The sequence below is a fragment of the Stylophora pistillata genome, chromosome 5 (assembly GCF_964205215.1).
Source record: "Stylophora pistillata chromosome 5, jaStyPist1.2, whole genome shotgun sequence".
In the NCBI taxonomy this organism is placed as follows: domain Eukaryota; kingdom Metazoa; phylum Cnidaria; class Anthozoa; order Scleractinia; family Pocilloporidae; genus Stylophora; species Stylophora pistillata.
The window spans coordinates 23219935-23234119 of NC_142523.1; the positions used below are offsets into that span (position 1 = coordinate 23219935).

At 41.5% G+C, this 14185-nt stretch overlaps 1 protein-coding gene, 1 long non-coding RNA gene and 1 pseudogene across 2 annotated transcripts in view; 2 read left to right on the forward strand and 1 right to left on the reverse strand.

Annotated features, from left to right (window-relative positions):
• Positions 1 to 1434: 1434 nt before the first annotated feature.
• LOC148730890 (uncharacterized) lies at positions 1435 to 2093 on the forward strand (annotated as a pseudogene).
• A 2384-nt stretch (positions 2094 to 4477) lies between these two features.
• The window catches only part of LOC111339801 (uncharacterized), a 41731-nt gene continuing 32023 nt past the window's right edge, over positions 4478 to 14185 (forward strand). The window contains exons 1-3 of the mRNA XM_088759587.1: positions 4478 to 4565; positions 11904 to 12140; positions 13923 to 14037. The gene's annotated coding sequence lies outside the window, so the exon portion shown is untranslated. The remainder of the gene's footprint in view (positions 4566 to 11903; positions 12141 to 13922; positions 14038 to 14185) is intronic.
• Positions 12943 to 13764, reverse strand: LOC148730891 (uncharacterized). The gene is made up of 2 exons (XR_016001026.1): positions 13287 to 13764; positions 12943 to 13104 (listed from the first exon to the last, which is right to left on the reverse strand). It is a non-coding gene; the product is annotated as an uncharacterized LOC148730891 (long non-coding RNA).

Sequence of the window (14185 nt, forward strand, 5' to 3'; positions counted from 1 at the left end):
CTTTCTCGAAAGGAATTGCCTTTGTGACGCTGTCGGAAGACGCTCCTCAAGCGAACACAGCCTCTACCCTAATTTGTCCTTTGTGTTCTGGTCAACATAGATGGTGGAAATGTGAGCTCATGAAAGCAAAGAGTCCAGAAGAAAGAAACAGCTTGTTCGACGAGCAAAACTGTGCGACAACTGTCTTGGAAGCGGTCACATGGCCATGGATTGCAGAAGTAAAATGAGGTGTCACGTGAATGGACGTGACTGGAAACATCACACAACGTTGCACGTTAAGAAGAATAGCAACAGTAATAGCACTCCTAACTATCCTGCAGTCAACTCCGAAGAGACTGGAACGAGCACCGGGGCCGGGGACACTGGTAGATGTGGTGCTACAGAGTCTGGCAAGAAAACCATTTGTTTCAGAATTATTCCAGTAGTCGTTAAAGGAAAAGATCCGGATAACGCAGTTGTGACAAACGCCCTTCTGGATCCTGGCTCGGACGTTACGTTATGCGATATGAGTCTAATGGAGAAACTTCAAGTAGTTGGCCGTCCAAAGGAATTCTCACTAGTAACCGTAAATGGCGCATCCAACACTCGAAAGGGATTCGAGTTGTCTTTGTCTGTCCGAGGATTACAAATGCGAGAAGAAATCATATTAGAAGAGTATGGACAGTGGATACGTTGTGTTTGCCTCAGAGTAGTCCACCAACCAAAGAAGATACTGATGAGTGGTCCCACCTAAGAGGAATAGGCTTCCCGAGGGCACAATCTGATAAGGTGTCGGTCCTCTTCGGCAGCGAAGTTCCTGAGGCTCATTGGGTGTGCGATCAGAGGCGTGCCAGGCGTGGTCAACCTTTTGCCGTGTGTACCCCTCTTGGATGGACGTTGATGGGACCGTCGAGCTCGTGTGATAGAGATTACTTTAGTGTGAACTTTGTCCGCCATGACGACGAAACGTTCCATCAGCAAATGGAGAGCATGTTTAGGAGTGGCTTTAACGAGTATAATTATGATCTCCTCAAGGCTTACAATGTCGGTTGAAGATCGAAGAGCTCGTGAGTGGCCACTGCTGCTGTCTCGTGAGTGGCAAGTTAGTGAACCTCCCGAACAATCGTGAATATGCATTAGGAAGATTGAGATACTTGCAGAAAAGGTTCAAGCGCGACCTTTACATTTTCGAGCAGTACAGTTAACGGTTATGTCTCCAGCGGCTACGCAAGACGAGTCCCCTGTAACGAGGAGGAAGCTGAGAAGGCCGTACCAGTTTCGTACTTACCCCACCACCCAGTGTCTCACCCTCACAAACCAAGGAAGGTGAGAGTTGTGTTTGACTGCGCTGCCAAGTTTAAAGGCACTTCCCTGAATGATAAACTCCCACAAGGTCCAGACCTAACGAATGGACTTCCGGGCGTTATCATACGTTTTCGCCAAGAAGCTATAGCCATGGTCGCGGATGTGGAAGGCATGTTTCACCAAGTACGGGTTGCGCCTGCTGATTGTCATGTGTTAAGATTCTTATGGTGGCCAAACAATGATCTCTCTAAAGAGCCAGTTGATTACCAGATGTTAGTGCACTCGTTCAGAGCCACGTCGTCTCCAAGTTGCGCGAGCTTTTGTGTAAAGAAGACGGCCTCGGATAATCAGAACGAATTTGATGTGGAAACCATTAAGATGGTCAACCAGAACTTCTATGTGGACGACTGCCTTAAGTTTATGCCTACTACTGACAAAGCGGCACGTTTGTCTGGTCAGCTACGCGAATTGTTGTAAAGAGGAGGGTTTGGGCTTACCAAATGGATTAGTAATGACAGGAACGTAATCGCCACTGTTCCAGTAATGGAGAGGGCTCCCTCTGGGGTCAATTTGGATTTGTAGGATCTCCCTGTAGAGCGCACTTTAGGGGTTCAGTGGGCTATAGAGACGGACACCTTTAACTTTCGCATAATGGACGAAGGAAAGGCCCCCACACGTATAGGAATCTTGTCAGTTGTAAGCTTCATGTGCGACTGCCTCGTGCTCGTCGCGTTCATTATTCTGCCAGCCAAGAGTTTGTCGAAGAACCTATGCAAGCAGGAGTATGGCTGGGACGAAGAAATTTCTGATGCAGATTCTATTCTATGGCAAGGTTGGCTGATGGAACTAGCATGTTTGAGGTCAATATCTGTTCCCAGGTGTTCCAAGCCGCCAGAATTCGTTGCAGTTGTCAACGTCCAATTGCATTAATTCTAAGATGCTTCCGAATATGGTTACGGAGCAGTATCATACCTCCGGATTGTCGACGACAAGGGTGTTCCGCATTGTTCCTTTGTTCTTGGGAAATCTTGCGTCACCCCCCTAAAAACGGTGTCCATACCACGTCTTGACTTGGCAGCTGCAGTGGTCGCGGTGAATTTGAATTGCCTGATTCGGAACGAATTAGAGTATCCCATACACGACACAATCTACTGGACAGATTCCACCATAGTTTTGCAGTACATTCGCAACGAATCAAGAAGATTTCACACCTTTGTGGCCAACAGAGTCGCGATGATACATGATGAATCCACACCGCGTCAATGGCGACATGTCGACACTTGTGCTAATCCTGCAGACATCGCATCCAGAGGGGCTAAAGGTTCCGAATTACACAAATTGGAGCGGTGGCTCAACGGCCCGAAGTTTCTGTGGAAGGAAGAGGAAAACTGGCCCCGAACAACCGTCCCAGTTGCCGGAATTGCCTGTAGACGACAGTGAATGTAGGAGATGCTCTGGTTGTACGAACGCCATCGTCCGTGGTAAAATGTTGGAACCACTGCTGTCCCGCTATTCATCCTGGGAGCGTCTTAGAAAGGCCATAAGTTGGTTAGTACCTCTCAAGAAGTATTTGGTTGGCCTCCTTGACAAGGATCCAGACAGCATTCCCAAGGTACCCCTGACTGTGAATGAAGTTATTGCTGCAGAGAGTGTCATCATCAAAGCTGTCCAGCACGACGCATTTCCAGCGGAGCTGGCTGTGGTAGGCCAAAGACCGTCGGGTAACCAGAAGAAGAGCGTTCCACGGTCTAGTCCAACACGCAAGTTGAACTCCTTCGTTGCTGAGGGAATGTTAAGAGTAGGAGTTTGCCTCGAGAATGATCCTGTTTCATTCCAAACTAAGCACCCTTTTATTTTTCCGAGTAAACATCACGTGACAAATTTGATCATCCAGAATTGCCATCGCCAACAGGGGCATTGTGGACCTTCTCACGTTCTGGCGTTCATCCGACAGAAGTTCTGAATAATACGAGGTCTCTTGGCAGTAAGCAGGGTTTTGGCGAGCTACATGAATTGTCGCAAGCAAAATGCTCGCCTTCGAGAACAGATTATGACCCCACTCCCGTCAGCACGAGTCGCTCCGACAGATCCACCATTTACCCATGTGGGTGTGGACTGCTTCGGTCCCCTCCTCGTTAAGCAAGGACGCAGTCAGGTGAAACGTTACGGATGCTTGTTTACATGCTTACCCATGAGGGTGGTGCACATTGAGGTCGCCCACTCATTAGAAGCAGACTCCTTCATCTGCGCGTATCAGCGTTTTGTCAGCCCCAGAGGAAAGCCTAAGGAGATTCATAGTGATAATAGTACCAATTTCACGGGCGCCGGGCGAGAGCTGAGGGAAGCACTGGAGTGACTGGATCAAGCTAAAATCTACAATAGTTTAAGGTCGAATGACGTTCAGTGGTCTTTTAACCCTCCTGAGGCCAGCCACCGGGGTGGAATCTGGGAACGTATGATCCGCTCTGTACGGAAGATTTTGAGCGCCCTGTTAAAGGAGCAGCTGCTGAACGACGAAACTTTGTCAACCCTGCTGTGTGAAGTAGGAATGATTCTCAACGACAGGCTTTAAATCCCCTTAGTGATCACCCGGAGGACCCTGAGCTGCTTACGCCGAGCAAACTCCTGCTCCTCAGATCTAATTCCTGCCTCCCGCCAGATGTCTTCAAAGACCACAACAAGTACAGTAAATATTGGCGCCAAGCAAAATGCCTAGCTGATTCATTTTGGAAAAGGTGGATGAAAGACTATTTACCTGCACTTCAAGCAAGGCAGAAATGGAGCGTCCCTCGTCGAGACTTCGCCGTTGGTGACTTGGTTCTCGTTGTCGACGATAAGGCGCTAAGAAAGATCGCTGGCCAATGGGTTTGATTGAAGAGGTCTTTCCAGACCGCAATGGCTATGTACGCATTGCTAAAGTGAAGACTGCCACATCCGTCTATAAACGCGATATCAGGAAGCTGTGCCTCCTTGAAGGAGTCCAGAACTCATGAAATCTATAAACTATGATACGTTCCATGTGTAATCTTGAAATAGTCTATTTTCATCACATTACCTTAGGATTTTGGTAGTCTAGGAATTGGTTATCTTGTTACTAGAATTAGCTAGTATTAGTAGCTAATTCGGGGCCGGTGTAGAAACCAACCCCCCGCCTCGCCCCAATCCCAGCGTACAATAGTATAAATAGCTCCACATTCGCGCGGGTTAAAAAATTTGGAAGGACTTCGTTAGTTAAAGGTCGACCAACGTTAGTTCTTCAGACAGTATTCCCAGATTGTCAGGTAATGTCTCCTATCTTCGCTTGTTTCATATTTCATCCTGTGTTATCCGCGTTTCAACAACAATAACTTTATTTCTATAGCGGTATATACAAAAGCTCTATATCGCTTTACAATGTAATAAATATCTTTCGAAACTATCAGCCTTTAATAAATATCTAACTAACAATCTTACCAAGAAAAAATCAATTTAAAGCAAGTCTGAAAAAATAGGTTTTCAATCTAACCTATGTTATTTCATCGTTGTAATTGGTTGTTCCGCTCTAAATATATTTTGTCTGTAACCTTCATTCAAGAAACCACTGGCAACTGCATGTTTAATAAGAGTTTACGAATATCAAATTTATTTAAGCCTTCGAATATTTGCTGGTTCGTTGTTAACAATCGCTTCACTTCAATGACCATGAGATCGCCAGAATGAGCTGGTCGTGATGGACCACAGTATGATCGCAGTCGCCCCGCGATCATTTGTATAAATTATTAACACTATGCCAATTCGTTATATTTTTCATCATTCCTGTTTTGTTTTGTTTTGTTTTTTAACACGATGATTGTTAGCTGTGTTGGAGTCTCACTATTGTAGATACTTAGTGGCAGTCTAACTCAGGATGAAAACCTTCAAAGTTCGGACAACCCGATTTTCGTTTCTGCTCACGTTATAATTTCGTCAATTACAGCGCTTGGCATGTTTACAAACCTTTGTTTGGTTCTTTTGTTGCTACTTGCTTGTTCCAAAACTCTACTTTGCACCCAAGTGTAATTTGTTCTGTCACCTACAGGTTGTTCTTTATCAATTGAAGCCAAGAGCTCGATCGTTTTCACATTCGTTTCACAGGTCATGGAAGACTTGTGGGTCAAATAACGCAAAAAAGCTATACAGAATCGGGGGAAATTGTGGGACATAAAACAAATTGGCAGATGGCTTGAAAACTTTAGCTCTGTCCTTTGTACTCTGATGAAACACGCTCTTTCAAACAATGACAGTACCCGTTATATTATTATAAACAAAATATGTTGAGGTTTCGGCGAAATTCTAGCACAGCCGGTCAACATATGTTATATATATGCATATTTTCGAAAATTCTATCTTAACAATGCACAAAAACCGTATTACACTGGATACGAAATTTCTATCGCCAACTTCTAGTTGACGCCTAAATTGAATGGTGTGAAGCTCTTTTATGATTGATAATATCATAAAATTATTGATAATATCATTCAGAGGAGAAAAATCTTTATTCCGCCGCCGTCATACAGCCGCCGAGATTCTAAGCGACCCATTCATCTTGTTTATCGCGCAGCTGATGAGAAAGAAAAATAAAACGCTTAAAGTCAGGAGAGATATAAAAATAGTCATGTTAGTGCAAAATATTTTTTATTCTTCCTCTAGAAACTGTTCTTGATAACACTCCACAGGGCAGCCTTTGAAATTGGAAAATGTAACCTGTAATTTTATTATGGTGCAAGACGTGAACTTGTTTATTCAAAGTTCCCTTTTTCTGTGTTTATAATCCAAAAGTTCTCAAAAAATTGCTAGAATATGAAATATTTACGAAAACACGTTAAAGAAATTAGGTAGATTGTTATTTGTATCATTTTTCAAGGCTTAAAGAGCTATATCGCACCGCTCATAACCTTCATGGTAATAGATTCTTGTAGTATCATTTCAGAGCTGAACAAAGAGTTTCCAGCAATCTGATTGGTCGAGCGGTTCCTTATATGACGCCGTACAAACCGCTCTGCGCGGTTTATATAAAATATTAAACTAAAATGTTAATTACTACGAATCAACTTAACGGCCTGCTCCCAGTTGGCTTGTTAGCTCAATCGGTAAGAGCGCTGCACTAGTATCGCAGAGGTCAGTGGTTCGAATCCCGTACAGGCCTGATTTTTTTCAGGTCTGATTTTCGCTATTGCTTAAATAGCGCTATCTACTGCGAGGATCGTGCATCATACGTAAAATGTTAATAAATGTTACTAAAATGTTATGATGTTAGAAATTTCTCTGTTGTTCAGCTCTGAAATTATACTAAAACAATTATTCGCCTCAGGTTCGGTGAATATTGTCTTCGTTTCGGGGATTGCTTGACGATATTCCCCTTGCCTTCGGCGAATAATTGTTAATTAGTAAAATTTCAGAGCTGAACAAAGAGTTTCCAGCAATCTGATTGGTCGAGCAGTTCCTTATACGACGCTATATAAACCGCTCCACGCGGTTTATATAAAATGTTGAAGGCCCATTTCCATCCGAGATCCTTTGCAGTCGTTTGTTTTTGTTTTGGAATCGCGCTATTGTTAAATGGCGAGCTCTGATAGTCATTCACAAACACTATTAAAAAGAAAAACAAAGATTTCGTGAAGAACACAGTAAACAAATTTGCAGCTAAATTTTTGAGACTGAAAAATCATAAATCGAGTCTGTGTATGAAACTTGAACAAAACTTACCTGATGTTGAATAAAAATTGTTCGGCTTCAACACTAAATAAAATATAAGCAAATAGCCAATATTGGCCAAAAGTGATTTACTTTACGCATTTCAATTATAGAATAATGACTTGTACAAATGAGATCACTTACTTACATATCTCAGGATCTCAAGTAAAAATCAGTCAATAATTATTCTCACCTCGAAAAAATCTCCCCGGAGTCTCTAGTTCCATCGTGAGAACAATCAATAACATTTCTGCAAAAGCAATGTCTGTAGTGTTACCGAGATCCATGATTGTTTTCCTTGCCCTCCATAAATCATACACAGACTCTCGAAGTCGATTAACCTTTGCCGAGCCGGGCAGACTCGGCCTTCCTCTAGACCGCTTCTTCGGCGGCATCAACTTTTCAAATGACGTTTTTCACCGTCATACATGTAAGAACTAAAAACTATTTACTGATATGGATACTACGATAGTTTGTTGTTCCCACATGATCCAAGATGGAACTTTGAAAGCCCGAATTAGTAAGATGGAAGATGTCAAAGCGATTCCGCAACTACGAGGAAAATAGCGTATTTTTCATATATGAAAAATGATCCGGGCGCGCAAGGCATCTCGGTTGGAAATGGGCCTTTACAATAAAATGTTAATGTTACTAACAAAAATCAAATATAGACATGAGGTTGAAATGTATGTTAATTTAGGATAGAATGAAAATATAAATGTCTCTTGTAGAAATATTCTTCGCGTCTTCCTTATGACTCCCTGACCCCCATTTTTCGTTCCAGGCCTTACACACGATGATGATTTGGTTTAATTGACTGAGTTGGTAAGGTAAATTGGACTCCGTAAAGAGTTTAAAAGCCTAACGTTTCGAGCGTATCAACGAACGCTTTTCATTCTACTAGTTTGTTCATGTTTTTCTTGTTATCATGTTCCCACCGATAGCGTAGCTCCATTTTCTGCATATAAACGCACACACAACCCACAATTCCTCCATTCACTCTGACAAAGGGATAACGCCGGCTTGGAACATCAGCTTTGAGACTCCTTACGGTGGCCGATCTACATTATCAACTCACTTCTTACCAAACTTACCTTGCAACAATAGCAACCGTGTTATTTCCTTCGTTTAGGTATGTTTCTAGAAACAACTACGCTTGCGCAGCGTTGGTTCCTAGGAAGCGGCAGCAGTGGACAGCTGTTTCGCTTTATTTAGAGCTCGTCAGCACTGCATAGCCAACTTCTCATGAAAGACACAAGTTCTTTGTAATGAGAGCTCATAACTTCCAAGGTGGGCTAAAGTCTTTTTAAACCCCAGCCACCAAATGTCTTCTGCATGTTGGAGACAGATACAGATGACGGAGTTATTGGGTCCCTAGGTATCCATTGATGACCGAGATGGGATGCAACCAATATCTCTAGATGTACTGTTGAAGGCACTTTTCTTTTTCCTACGTCATGCTAGCATCGCAGCAGGTCCCACATTTGTAATGCGGTGGTTGTATGCAGTGCTGATGAGCTCTAAAAAGAGCGAAACAGCTGTCCACTGCAGCCGCTTCCAAGGAACCAACGCTGCGCATGCCTAGTTGCTTCTAGGTGTGTTTCTCATTCAGATTAATTGTCTCTCAACAATCAGATGTACTAATGTTAACAATTTCAAACAGTACATGGAGTTTCACTGAGCGCCCTCCAAGGCCTTCATCATGCTGAAATATTTATGACAACCATCGCCGCTGAGATTCACCGATGCCGATATGTAAACAAACATATTTGTAGATCCTATTCTGAAGTCGCCTCTCGTCCTTTTCCACTGAATACAGTGCATAGGACTAGGAAAGGATAATCTGAACCAAGCACCTTTTAATAGAATCAAACATTTGAATAAAATCTCGCTTTCTGATTGGTTAACGAAGCGATGTATTTAGCGTAGAATTGCGAGTTGAAAAGGAGACTAAGTGATATTGCTTCGCATCTACCTAAACAGAACAATTTTAAGTGATGCTGTTTCCTTTCTTTTCTCATTTTTATTCAGTTATGCGATTCAAGGAAAATCCATTACCTCACTCGTGAATTCAGCATTAAATTGCACTTGAAAACCGATGTCGCACTCATCGCTTCGCGATTCGTGCAATATCGGTTTTCGCGTGAAATTTAATGCGGAATTCCCTCGTCAAGTAATGAATTTTCCTATAGAATCAAACATTTGAATAAAATCTCGCATTCTGATTAGTTAACGAAGCGATGTACTTAGCGTGGAGTTGCGAGTTGAAAAGGAGACTGAGTGATATTGCTTCGTATCTCTTGTTTCGCGCTCAGGATAAAAAAAAATATATCGCTGTTTTCAAAGTTTTATGAAAATTGCTTGCCTCTGACTGTTGTTATTTCTGAAACAGACGTTTCGGCTAATGTTTAAGCCTTCATCAGTAATATGAAAAGCGAAGATCGTTATCATACGCTATTTAAAGTTAAAAACGTGACGCGAAGCTTGCGCGCGTAACTTTGTATTTGATGCTCGCGCGAGGTCTTTATAGGCTTCTGGAAGTACGATGTGATCGTTCCCAGCATTCGGATCCAAAGTAAAGTGCCAGGCTTTAAGGAAAAGTCTCTCGTGGTAATTAGATTCGAAACCAACGACCCTGCTCTTTTCTTTTCTCCTTATTCTTATTCAATTATGCGATTCAAGGAAAATCCATGACCATACTTATGAATTCCGCGTTAAATTTCACTTGAAAACTGATATCGCACTCATCGCTTCGCGATTCGTGCAATATCGGCTTTCGCGTGCATTTAACGCGGAATTCCCTCGTCAGGTAATGGATTCTCCTACAGTAGAAGATAGCAGCGGCTAATCATAGTTAATCGAGGGGCTCGATTAACTATGGGCTAATCAGCTCATTGACCACATGACAGCTAATGATTTGCATATGCCTCTCCAGTCCGCGTACAAGCAAAATCATAGCACCGAGTAAGCACTGCTCAAGGTGAAGAACGATATTTTGCTGAATATGGAGGCGCAAAAGGTCACTTTGTTAGTTCTCCTTGACCTTAGCGCTGCTTTTGACACTGTTCGGCACCACACTCTTCTAAATCGTTTGAAGTCGAGATTTGGTTTGGATGGCAAGGCATTAAAATGGTTTGCGTCGTACCTTGCGGATCGTACACAACGTGTCACTATAAATGACGGCTTATCATCAGCTTTTCCCCTCAGACAAGGAGTTCATCAAGGAAGTTGTCTCGGGCCTCCTCTGTTTACGGTTTACATCAGTAATCTGATTGATATCGTCAGCAAGCACCTCCCAAGTGTACACTGCTACGCAGATGATACACAGCGGTATTTGGCTGTGATACACTGCTGTGCAAGGGATGGACTAGGCGGCGCTAAATGCTATGCGCGACTGCATACATGACTTGAGGAACTGGATTATTGAAGACCGACTGATGTTAAATGATGATAACACTAAACTAATGCTTATGGGTACTAGGCAAAAGTTAGAGAAAGTCAACTGGAATGATATTACTGTAGGTGACACAGTCGTAGAGGCGAAATCAGACTGAACTAATGCTTATAGGTACTAGGCAACAGTTAGAGAAAGTCAACTTGAATGATATTACTGTAGGCGACACTGTCGTAGAGGCGAAATCAGACTGAACTAATACTTATAGGCACTAGGCAACAGTTAGAGGAAGTCAACTGGAATGATATTACTGTAGGTGACACAGTCGTAGAGGTGAAATCAGACTGAACTAATGCTTATAGGTACTAGGCAACAGTTAGAGAAAGTCAACTTGAATGATATTACTGTAGGTCACACAGTCGTAGAGGCGAAATCAGTTGCGCGAAATCTTGGTTTGATCGTAATCTGGATATGTCATTCCACATAAGTAAGCCTCGGCATTCTATCAATTGCATAATATGACTGGAATCCGTAGGTTATTAAGTACAGATACCACTAAAGCCATCGTTCATGCGATTGTTATCTCGCGCGCAGATTATTGCAATAGTCGCATAACGCCGTTGCTATACGAGCTACACTGGCTACGGGTTGGGCAACGCATTAGTTTTAAGATTCTGCTATTTGTTTTTAAGGCCACACATGGAACTGCACCAACGTATTTAAGAGAACTTGTGTCGATTAAAAGACCAGGAGTTTACAAATGAAGATCCTCTTTAAATGGTTTGTTGCTTGCAACGCCAACTTATAGAAGTAGGGTTACATTGGGAGACAGATCATTCCAGGTCGCAGCTTCGGCACTTTAGAATGCATTACCGCGTGAGATTCGTTCTATTACAGATCTAGGGATTTTTAAGTGCCACTTGAAAACGCACCTCTGTAAGGAAGCTTTTTATTAGTTTTTAGTAAAATGTTATCATGATAGTTGCTAGTATTTTAATATGTGTTGTAAGCTTTAATTTTATCACAGTATATTTTTAATAACTATTATTGAGATGTAATGCGCGCTTGATCATTTGATGGAAAGCGCGAAATATAAAAATTACTATTATTATTACACATGAATATTTTTTTTGTAATGACAAATGGAACGTTGTAAAACTGCAACTTCTGCGGCGACTAATTAAACAATGAGTTGGATCGAGTTCGAAAGCAAAGTGGCCAGAACATCCCACTCACTTGTATAATAATGTAAAATAATAACGATATCTATAAAAATTATAGTAGTAATGATGATCGCAATAGTAATAAAAATTATAGTAGTAATGATGATCGCAATAGTAATAAAAAGTATTAAAACACAAAAGGGCTTTTTACTTCTTTTCGTAAAAAGAACTTTTTGAGGAAAATGTTTAGAAAATGCTATTTTTCCCTTGAAGCATCAGGCTTAATCCAAGGGAGTTTGGTTATTTCTACTTGGCTGAATACTTATTCAAATTTTTATTTGATTGAATAGGATCTTACGGACTAGACGCAAGGCTCGTCATTCCCACGTACTCCTATATCTTGAGTAAGTTAAAAAAGATCCTGGAGCCGTAGAGCTTATAGGGTTGAGCCGTGAAGCTCTCCTTGAGAATACAGTGTTTTGACAGAGAACATTCCACAGTAACTCTGGCTGGGGCTAAACCGTGAACCTTTTCATCTGAAGTCCAGCGGTCTTCCCATCGATCCCTACATCCCTTCTGTGGTTTAGGTAAATTGTGATACATTCTCACAAAAAGAACTCGAATTTGTGAAAAGATCAACTCTTGATTTGCTAAAAGCAGTTCATTCACGACAATAGAAGGATTTTAATCAATAGAGTGAAGGCATGAAACCCATTCGGCAGAACTAATGAGTTTGTCACCAAATCCAAATGACAAGAGCAATTCAGTTAAGGACCGTTGTCAACATCTCTTCGATTCAAACACATCTTCAGCGCTGAATTTTCCCCGTGAACATTCCTAGTAAAACAATGCTGCAAAGGGTAAGGATTTTCGTCGGGGTGGTGGTGACTGTAAAGTCACAAAAATCGTAAAAAAAAGGCAAGTTCATTCACCAGCACTACATATGCGTGTGACCTTTTGGCTCCACAGGATGCTTCTGGCTCTTTCTTACGTAACTACGGTCTAGTACATTTCAACGTGAATCACTCGTGCGTGTCCAGCGTGCCCAAACAGGCGAAGTCACGAGAACATTACACAAATGATATATTTTGTTGATTTTTGTGACTTTACAATCACCACCACCCGACTAAAATCACTACCCTTCGCAGCGTCGTTTAATTGGGAATTTTCATTAGGAAAATACAGTGGTGAAGATGCATTTGAATAAATGTTAAGAATTGTTCTTAATTGTTCTTCTCATTGGCAATTAGCTGACGTCGAGAAACTCATTACCACATAACGAACGAGACCTATTTAGCTCTGTTTCACGAGGTTTGAAATGGATAAACAAGAATTCGAAATAGCTACTCAAGTATGTGCCGCAGAACGACATCCTATGGACGAAAATCCTTTTTCTCTTGCCAAAATATTTTTATTCACGGATGAATCAACGCTTAAATGACTGAAGTATTACCTAATTCGGCTGTCTTCGAAATGTTCAGAGCACACTTCGGTACCAGATGTCCCTCTTAAGTCTGTACTTCGATTTTACCTTATTCTAAAAGTCCACATCTGTTAATAAAAGTAAATAAATAACTGAAGACAACCGTGATAATTAGAAATCGAGATGAGACAAAATTATTTTCCCCTTGTGTCTGACCATTCACTCATGCAAATTAAAACACGTATTCGTGTGACTAGAAATTGAACAAATATAGCATGAATACTTAAATTCTGAAGCTATAAGTCCTCACATTATTTATGAAAAGACAAATCCGAATTCGTAGAAATATTGTGCAACGAAAGTGAACCATTCGCTAACTTTTGTTGGCTGTTAGGTTACCACAGCCGCGACTGTTATTTGTTATTTTTCAGACCATGTGACCAATCCATGACGCATGAAACTAAAAAGGTCTATTAGAGGCCGATCATTTAACTTTTGAGGGGGGTTGTGTGGGTGATTTCTGGTCATGAAGAATTTTTTTTTTCTAGTAATCTGCTGTGCAGGATATTTTTTCCCGGTCTAAATGCTCTTTTTTTTCTGTTACATTTGGGCTGCATGTAATTTTTTTCTTCCACCAAGCGCTTGCAGGAAATTTTTTTTCCACAATCATCCACCCTTCCCTCTCAAAAGTTAAATGGTCGGCCTCTTTCTATCACAAACGCAACGGATCTCTCGACATTCAATGACATTCAGGCATGCCCGAGCACATTTCATTTTCCGAGCAAGACTGAAGCTTTAAATTGTTATAAAAGTTTCTTATCAAACTATTTTCTTCCTTCAGGTGAGTTTGTCGAATCAGCTTTATGAAATTTACACTGTTTTAACTCAGAGTTGGTCACTTTAGTGACTTTTCAAAACTTTCAACCTGTTTTTCTTCTTATTTTAGGGTTGCAGAAGCAGTAACGTTGGCATTTCCGGCATCTTTTACGTTTGTCGTTAACGTTTCACGATGATCTGAGCGAAAACTGCACTTAATGATGAAGTTTCGACATTTGCTTCAGGTATGTCAAAATAGCCACAATTCAACAGAAATTCTTGTGGAAGAAAACATGAAATCAAGCTTAACTTGATAAGACTGAAACACGAGTAAATCGGCTTTTAAAGACCAAGAAAATGTGTGAAAGATAATTTACAAAGGCTTGTGGATAT